The sequence below is a fragment of the Montipora foliosa genome, chromosome 11 (assembly GCF_036669935.1).
Source record: "Montipora foliosa isolate CH-2021 chromosome 11, ASM3666993v2, whole genome shotgun sequence".
In the NCBI taxonomy this organism is placed as follows: Eukaryota; Metazoa; Cnidaria; class Anthozoa; order Scleractinia; family Acroporidae; genus Montipora; species Montipora foliosa.
In genome coordinates, this window is record NC_090879.1 from 12169785 (window position 1) to 12179784 (window position 10000).

At 40.9% G+C, this 10000-nt stretch overlaps 1 pseudogene; it reads right to left on the bottom strand.

Moving 5' to 3' along the window:
* LOC137976674 (carbohydrate sulfotransferase 4-like) overlaps window positions 1-9741 on the bottom strand; it is a 22353-nt pseudogene extending 12612 nt beyond the window's left edge.
* Between the last annotated feature and the right edge of the window lie 259 nt (window positions 9742-10000).

Genomic DNA, 10000 nt, shown 5'->3' on the forward strand with positions numbered 1-10000 from the left:
CAAAAGCCACTTTCCACCTCCATCGATTGATCGCTTCTTTGGAGTTATCAACAGTGGCAGAATGCAGGTGGTATCCCTCGCAGGCCTTCATTGCTTTCCCGTCATCTTGTGGCTTTGTCCTCTCGATCAACCACATTTTCAAGTGCTCTGCACAGACAGACCAGCAAATTCAAACAATCGCGACATGGCCTTCGGAGGGTCTGAAGCGAAGTCCTCATATCGATGGATCATAATACTGTTTTCGCCAGTAAAGTGGAAGATTCTTGACAAACATTAAATTCTCCTCAGTCTTTGAACATTGTGCGTAACTGAACCGTCGTAGATTATTTCTGTCTTTATCGCTAGCAGGGTCTGGAAAGAAGTTCACACTTTTGGCAGACATTATTACCGCTCGGGGATCTCTGATAAGAAATATGATTTGGCAATCAACATCAGCCGGGCTGCAAGCAGCAAGAATATTCTTTATGCTGCTCTCTGTGATGCGATCCATCAAGACCTTCGCGACAGTGAGATTGTATTTTTTAGAGCACACACTTCCCAAAAATTCGCTGGTCATCGGGTAACAAAGTTTGGGGTCCCATCTTGGGTCTGTGATGTCGTAAGGACATAAAGGGGGCGATCCAAGTGCGTAACTTGCTCGAGGATGGTTGGATTCGCGATAGAAAGATTTGATGTCCTCAACAACAGCTTTGCTAAAGTTACAACGAAAAATGTTTGTCAAGACGTCCGCCATTAGAGTGCCATAGCTGAGATTTTGGTGTTTGCTTATTCTCTGGACTGTTTGAAGTGGTTCATGAAGGTAAAACACGGATGCATGATGATTAAACATATCCCCAGTGATCGTGGAACCCGAGCGGCCGTGAGCAACTATGACTATGTTCTTTCGCGGTTCCTTAGATTTTGCGGTTTGCAGATCTAACGTGTGACCGTACAGATTTTCTTTGTTCTTTTCTCGTTGAAGGTGTCTGCTCAGATTAAGAAACGACGAGTGGTTTTCGGTCGAAGAAAGCAAATATGTAACCAAAGTACCCAGGAAAATCATCATAGACATAAGACGACAAACGCGTCTCCTTTTAGAGCGTACCACCATTTTGATGTTCGCTAGGTTGCGTAGAAATCAAGGCTAGGAAAGATTTAAAGTAATGTGATGGAGTTTCTGCAACATCTATCCTCATTCACTTGTAAACCAATCATATAAGTTTTAGCTTTATGTCAAAAGCGGCAGTTGTTAACCACTGGGAAAAATGCATCACCAAGGAAATCACAATTTTGATCACATTTCTTTTAATTTGGTTAAGTTGACCATAAATTTACTAAATCAATTTCCAGTGACTTTTTCATTCTTAAATCGCTTCTGGATCCCCGCATTGATGTAAAAATCGACTAAATCTTAAAAGAAACATGAGCCACACTAAGTTATTACGGAGTTTATGTAAGAAGCAGGGGGAGAACTTGAAAACGTCGGCCCGACGTTTTCAAGTTGGCATTCATTTTAATATTGGCTTCGCGTAACCAAAAACACTTAGGAATGGTTTCTGTGAGCTAAAATAGTAGTTTTGAAGAAAATTGGGCCATTCATTTTGTTTACCATCGGTAAGCAGGTCTCCTATGCTTTCCAGATTTTTACTAACAATTCAAGAAACTACCCCTTTAATTATGCTTAACTGGAAAATTCGTTTTATAAAAACCATTCCCGACCCCCCAAATACAGGACAAGTTTATTGATTTCCTACAAAAATTGAAACTGTTAGTTTGTTCTTTGTCCCCTAACCACACTGCCGGGAGGAAAAACAGATTTGTTCATTAATGTTTGCGAGTTCAACAAAATGCGTGGTAAATTTGAGGCGCCCAAATTTGGTTACATATATGCACTAAAAGCTGGAGTGTGGGCAAACATGTATATTTGTTTTGTTGGAATTTATGCACAAATTTGAAGTTAATGTCGTGGTTTGATGCAAATTTTCCTAAACATTTTCCACGCGTGCAAGTTGTCAACATTTCTTATAAGGAAAATGACGAATATCTTACTAGGCAAAAGTTACACTTAAATACCGTTTTACCGTTTTTTAGTTCGTATGATGAAGCATCTCACCATCAGTTTGACTAGCAATTAAAGGCTTAAATACATGATGTTTCTATAAACATGGCAGTAAATTCCCTCAGCACTGAACAAATTTCTAGTTTCTAAATGTGGTGCTGCGTCTGTGTGATAAAGGTCGAATTGCCACCGTGAAAGACTTGGAAAGCTGACGTTTCCAGTGTTAGCCCTTCGTCATTCACTCTGACGTCAGCTTTCTTAATCTTTCACGGTGGTAATTCGACCTTTATCAACTCGTTTGCTAACTCAAATATTCATCCCTCAACACTGACTTCAATATACACTGTTGCTATGGTTACCATGACAAATGATGTCACTTTCAACAAAATGTCCTGCAGCATTACGCTAGTAAGGAAATGAAATAGTTTGATGTAAATTGTCCTAACATTTGTCGCGAGTTCAAATCTTAACGTCTCTTCTAATTTGCTCAAGTTTACTTTCTTTGCAAATATAGCACTTCGACTGTACCCGCAAATGTGGGCACAAAAAGACTTGATGTCGCAAAAACAATAATTTGCATTAATGTTTGCTCTTCCAAGGATGTAAAAAGGTACATATGCATTTAGTTTACTTGCATTTGAGAAGGTTTCACAAATCTCTTTTTATACGTAACATTCGCCAGGGCAAGGAAATAGGAAGATAATGAAACAATGACCGGCTTTATCTTCTTTGCAAACAAGATGCAAATATGAAATTTGAATTGAGGCAAATTTGGCTAAAATTTGAGCAAATGTGGCCTTGAGTATTTAGTCACCCCTGTAACTACCTTTCTTCGTCCGGTGGCCACAAACCAATTGTCCCTTTCAGCCATCCAATTGTTCCAATAAATTCCATAAAAAATCAATTGTTTGGTTAACATTGACAACAAGGAAATAACGAGAAAAAATCCATATGAATGATTAAGTTACGTTTCCGCATTTCTCACCGTATTTGAATGGATGAAACTTTATTCATCGCCTTCATTACTGCATTTTATAAGCTGAACATTCGATTATTTGGAGATTACCGCGTTATTCTATATCCACTTATCTTTTTAATAACATAAAAGTATTGAAAGCATTGCTTACAAGTTCTTAAGGTGTCCTAGCAAATAACGTAATGTTCTATTATTGTTCTGGCTCAAGTTTTTTCTTACAGAACTAAACAACAGCCCGTTGTTATAATATGTACTGAGCGAGGTGAGCCAAAACTTGACAACGATGAATTTAAATTGGAGTAATTGCAAAATACCCGGCCAATCGAAACATACTAAAGTGGCGGAGTGAATGAGCGAGTACGCTGTTAACGTGCAACGCGTAAACTGTACTGTGACTACGCGTCTAAGTGGTTCCGTGCGTTAATATCTAAGCGATGGTTTAAGAACGAGGTATATCCTGTGTTCATTTTTATTTATTTCTTGTTTGTAATTTTGGACAGTGTTTTACGGAGATGGGAGCTTAGCCGAGACAGACTAATTACCGAGTTTGGATTTCGAGTTCAAGTGAATTTCGAGTTGGATTTCGAGTTGGATTTTCGAGTTGGATTTTCGAGTTAGGATTTCGAGTTGGATTTTCGAGTTAGTATTTCGAGTTGGATTTTCGAGTTAGTATTTCGAGTTGGATTTCGAGTTGGATTTCGAGTTGGATTTTCGAGTTGGATTTTCGAGTTGGGATTTTCGAGTTAGGATTTTTTAGCGGGATTTTTTTGGCGTTTTATGTTTTTTTCGGTGGGGTTTCCAATAAACTTTCAGTGGTTTTACACAACGTACTTTGTCAGTGGTGTTGCACATCGTCTCGAGGTCTTTGCAAGATGGAGGAGAAAGAGGATTGCAGATCGGTAAGGGCAATCTTGTTTAACCTATCCTAGTATTGCATTCGTAATTGTATTTTTGACTGGAAACAATAGCTGACACTTCAATGAATGCTTTTTGTTATGAATTATTCATTAACTTTCGACTGTCTGTTCATTTGAGTGTCGAATCGGCCGGGGTTGTAACCATTAAAATCTTTCGTAGAATGTTTGATTTCAGGAGAATTAAAGACCAAACAAAACCTATACGTGATCCCACACGTGTGAAGCCAAAGCTCCACTACCTGATGGCACACTCAAAGCTGAAAAATTTTTTTAAAAATAATTCTGCATCTAAGCCCAGCCAATTTCCATATGAATGTTTGAGAAGGTCTTTGCATAATGGGAAAACCATTGAAGAGGTATACAGCGAGGCCAAAAGCCTCACCAACCTTAAAAAAGTTCAGAACATCAAGCAGAAAGTCGTCAAAGAGATTAATTCAGTGGGCCACTCCTTTGATGCTTTGGCCAAGATTAAGGACGCCACAGACAATTCTTTTGGTATTAAAGCTTTCCCAATCTTGCTATTTTTGAAATGAGGAGCATGTTAGTGGCGAAGGGAAATGAGTTCATGGAAGCCTCAATGTCTTTGCTCTTACTTCATGTATGCTTTATATAGTGACGTTGCAGAATAAAAAGGCAAAACACTAACCCCACCCCTACACGAATTCTTTTGTTGACTGCAATGAACTGGAAATCTACCAGACGGTTTACGGACAAACTAGCCGATTTGTTGCAGCTGGATTACTAGTAAGCATGTCGAAAAATCCAACTCGAAATCCTAACTCGAAAATCCAACTCGAATTCCTAACTCGAAAATCCAACTCGAAAATCCAACTCGAAAATCCAACTCGAAATCCAACTCGAAATCCAACTCGAAATCCTAACTCGGTAAATAGGCAACCTCAGCTTAGCCATTGTTTGAACTTAGCCGCGTATCCACATTTTGCCCGTTTGCGCGTAACAGAGTAGTCGCGTAGCCACACGGTCGCAATTTTTTGGATGTGTTCTCGGCCTGTGGCTGGGTATTCTACAGATAAGCCGCCAAACGAGAAACCGTGTTCTTTTCAGTAAGTTGGGATGTAAATCAACCCTTTCATTTACGATTTTTTTCATTTCACTCGTTCCTGACATCTATGATTCCTACCGGCACCCCAGCGCATTTATTGAGATCAAAAGAATCGCCTTAGCTACTCTCCCTTGGGGAGGATTTGCAAGCTCACAGTCTCAGACATAATTAGTTGGAACACTTCATGCGGACGTCCTCTATTCCTTCTCGAGTGTTTCCAGCCCATCTCAATGTTGTTTCATCGCAGTTCAGTCACCAAATCTTTCACACCAACATTGAGAGGGAAGGGAGAAGCAGAAGTGTCCCCCCAACAATTACCTCTGGGACTGCAGTTCCGCCCGTTCTTTGAAATTTCCCGCTTGGATGCAAAATTTTGAAATTTGGGACTCAGGCATTCGTTTTCAGTACCGCCATTGTTTAACTAAATGCCATAATAGGATTATTTTGGTCTGCAAACAAAAGGCTTTTGCTTTCAAAATTGGACCGGCCACTTTTCATGAAATACGCGGCTAACCTGTAGCCTCCTTGCAGCCGTTTTTTGTGTCGGTCCCATTCTCCCTCCTCACAAAAAGCCACTCTGTGATTGGTCAGTTTCTGGGAACGGCATGCCCAGCTCGGTTCAGCAGACGTTTGTGGGGAGGGAGAATGGGACCGACACAAAAATGGGCTGCGAGGAGGTTAAACTAACCTGCGATCAGGCTCCATTTTAGTTACGTGAGGGGACGCCAATATAAGAGGACACGAGAGCGATGCTCAATTGAGCCTGATCGGAGGTTTAATACGATACAGCTAACACCTGGGAAAGCCTGGCTTTTGGTCCCCTTAGCTTGGTACACCTGGGTTTCGATCACAGCTCACGAAAAGGAGAGAATAATAGAGCGCGAGTAGTCCCCCTTTGTTTCCTTCGTCGATCTTGTGAGCGAGCGAGACTTTCGCTCGCCCTAATTTCCGCTCTCTCTCGCCTTGCGCGACGAAGGAGACAAAGAGGGACTGCTCGCAGTCTAAGAGAATAAGAAATGTGACCCACAAGCGCCGAGTGCCCATTGATCTGCGGGCTAACAATCTCTGACCAAGATACTATAATCCGAAATGGAAATGCAATCCTCGCAATTTACTGGACAAGGGAGAGGGACCTGGCACAAATCGTGCTATGTGACGTCAAGTCTCGTACTCAGAGTCCTCGGCTTTTTGGTCAGCAGGTGAGCACCCGGAGAAACTTCCATTTTCCCAGAAAACGTGGGTTCCAGTCTTATTGCGCCTGCTTGAGTTTACAGTGCGACGCGCCTTACCGTGGCCACCTAACAAAGTTTTTTACAAATTGTCAGCCAATCAGGATGTGTGAATTTGATTGACAGTCATGCCTCCTTGCAAAGTTCGCACAGTTGTAAGTTGAACACCTTTGCGGGGGTTGTTGAGTTAACGTATTTACACGTAGTTGTCAAATGTGTTGGGTGGCTACGATAAGGCGCGTTGCACTGTAAACGGAAACAGAAAAGAAAAAATAGTAAACAGTAGAAACGGCGGGTTGAAAGTGTTCGACAAACAAAAAATTTAGCCTTACGCTATAAAAGAAACCGGAGAAATGATAATTGGCGCTCTGAAAAAGCGAGTGAAAATGAGACTTCTGGCGCTTTCGGTAAGGGCATGTTCACATGGAGGTGGGGGACCCCAGGTAGGTGAGGTACACCCCGCCTACCCGTAGTCAAAAAAAGCGAGCCTTCACGTGCAGTATTTATAGCCCCGGGGCGCTGGGGGTGAGGTTTCCAAATGCTTTGGCGGAATGTTCAAACTAAAGATAAACTACCCCAGTCAGGCGGAGTAACCCACCTTCAGTATTCACATGGAGAAAACTTACCCCACCTAAGCGGGTTACTTGGCCCAGCTGACCGGGAAACCCGCCTCGGTGAGGTAAACCACCTCTCATGTGAACTCAATCAAGAAAAAAATAGAAATTGTGTGGAGAGATTGGTTACCCCACCGAGGCGGAGTACCTCTCCTACCCGGGGTGCCCCACCTCCATCTGAACAGGCTCTAAGTGTATTATTCGTGTTTCAGCGTGCATTCCATCTTGCAGAATACCATCGTGCAAGCAACACGACCGACAATTTTTGTGGAAACGACACCAATGTTCTCTTCTACTACAATTTTGTGTTTCCGTAATTCTGAATGGCCTCGACAAGACCTTTCTCCCCAAAGAGACTGATGTAATGTTTTCCAACGGTACTTTGCAACAGCAACAGTAATCAGCTTTTAGCAGCGTGGGAAAATTCCCGTCAAACCCCTGTCGTTTTATTATTTTTGTGATTTATATATTTCTGAGGTAAAAAAAACCAGCAGAACTGAAACTAGTTTTAGATTTTGAATGTCCCTCCAAATTCTGGGGTTTCCGAATCACTCACCGACTTCCTGTCGGACTGCCATTGTTATGCAAGCGACCAATCAAAACATATGAATGAAGGGGTAGTTTCTAAAGAAACTGTGGTGCTGCGTCGGTGGGGAAGTAGTATACAAAAATTTGGTTTTATCAACGGAGGTGATAATGTAAATTGGCCACCGTACAGAGATTCTAAAAGCTCTCTGTACGGTGGCCAATTGACATTATCAACTCCGTTGATAAAACCAAATTTTTGCAATCAAAACATATTTCAAGTCCATTATCCCGGAGTCTCTCCGGGCGCTCACCCCACTGACCAAAAAGCCCAAGGACTCTGGGTACGAGATTGGCAAGCGTGCTCGTGTAAAAGAAGGCATTGATATAGACCTCTTTCATAATGGCGGCCAAATAAAATATTCTGTTGTTTGAATGCTAATAAGCCTGTCTAGTCTCCCGACGACGAGCAAATATGAAAAGAATAGCCGTATTTATACTAGAGGACGTTGGACGTCCAGACGCATTAAACGTCTGGCCGTAAGTGCGACTAATATAAATACGGGACGCACTTAACTTCGACGGCTGGAAATCAAATTCACAATTTTCTTCAAAAGAGACTGATTAATCACCGAAGTGACTGTGTGCACTTCATTGCTAAGTGCGTCCCAGTTTAGTGCGTCTCGTCTTTATGTTTGACGGCTTAGACGTCTGAGACGACTAAGACGTCTGTTAAGTGCATCGATTAGACGCACTTAACTTGAGACGTTTAATTCGTCTGACGTTTAATGCGTCCACCTTATTTCCCGTATTTATACCAGTCGTCTAAGACGTCTAAGATGTCTTAGACGTCTGAGACGTCTTAGATGTCCTCTAGTATAAATACGGCCAATATTTGTTTCAAAATGAGGGCAGTAGGTCTAATCTACAAAAGTACAAAAGAATGTAAAATTGGTCGCCATTTATGAAAGTGGGCTATTAATTCACTTTCCTATTTTTTCGAATACATTTGCAATTTTAATGACCGTTCACGATTGTGTTCTTTGTTTTAAAGAGAGCGGCAAGGATTATGAGCGATTTTTGGTTAAGAGCAGAAAGGCAATGATGTTTGAAGTAAGTGTCATCGCGGGGGGAGGGTACGGCTAAATGTAGGCTATGCAATGTTGGTGCAGATATGGCGCGTTTTTAGTGTCAAAATTCAAACGTGCATTCGGTAATTCAAACATTCAATTTAGTTGTTCAAACCTTCAACTCAACATTCACCTCAGTTCAGTAATATTTGGCAATAGACCATTTTGGAATTCTCACGGCTGGACTGGATCTAGCATGGAATGGAGGCTAATGCGGGCAAATCTTTCCAAATGCAGATTAATTTGCCCGCATTAGCCTCTATTTCATGCTAGATCCAGTCCAACCGTTAGAATACGAAACTGGCCTATTCACTTCAATTAGGCCTAAGGTTAGCTTTAATGAATGTTTGGCATTCCTTCAATGACCTGTAACTTGTGACGCGAATTGAATATTTGAATTGCCTAATTGAATGTTTGAATTGCCGAATTGAATATTTGAATTAACAAATTGAAAGTTTGAATGGCATGTTTGAATTTTGACACTAAAAGCGCGCCATAGACGTCAAGCTTGAATAAAACAAACATTAATTAAAGTTGAAAAAGTCGAGGTCGAATAAAACGAAGGTCGTTTGTATAAAAGAATGATAAATTGAATTTTGATAAAAAGGAAAGGAACTTTCACTGAACTTTATTTAAGTGTCCAGTCGTTCTAGCGCTGGAGCACTAATTTGGGGACACTGTAAACTGAAATCAACAATTAACGCAAATCAAGTCAAATGTTGGTTTTTGAGGAGAGGGAAAACCGGAGTACCCTGAGAAAACCTCTTGGTGCAGAGTAAAGAACCAACAAATTCAACCCACATAAGACGCCCAGTGGGGATCGCTTTTCCATTTTGTCTTTAACCCGCTCTTCAAAAAACATATATTTATTTATTTGATACTATATTTCCTTCGTTTTAGAAGGCGGAACAAATTTCAAAAATAATTTCATGCATTTTACGTCTAAAATCTTTCAAACTTTTACGACTCATTTATGTTTTGTACAAACATGACAAAAATTTACCTGTATTTCAAACTTCAGGTACACATTATATCAGTTTATAACTTAAATATCGAATAATGAACCTATGGGAGAGAATCTTCTTTTGAATCTGAGACCATTTTTTATTACTTACCTCTCGGTATCCTTGTCGAATAGCAAACTCCTCCGAAGATGATATTCAGACCGAATGTATACGACGATCAGTTTAAAGTACTGGAGCCGGTTTGATCGACAAGGACAAGATAATTGCAGTTACATGGCCCAAAAGTTTCAGGGCAATTTTCATTTGCTCAGACATGTACAAAATTTGTCTTATTTGGGTTTGTTTGTCAGCACACGACGTAATGCTAGACGAATCTATGGCATAAATTTTAGAAGTATCCAATAACACTTAGCCTGATCAAATAGCTTCCCTGGACAGGAAGATGAAAGGCATGGGAACGAAGTTGAGGAATCACCCTCTCTTCGGTTAATAGTCTAAGGCCCGTTTCAAACGTCGAAATTTTCATGTGCCGAATCTAATGCA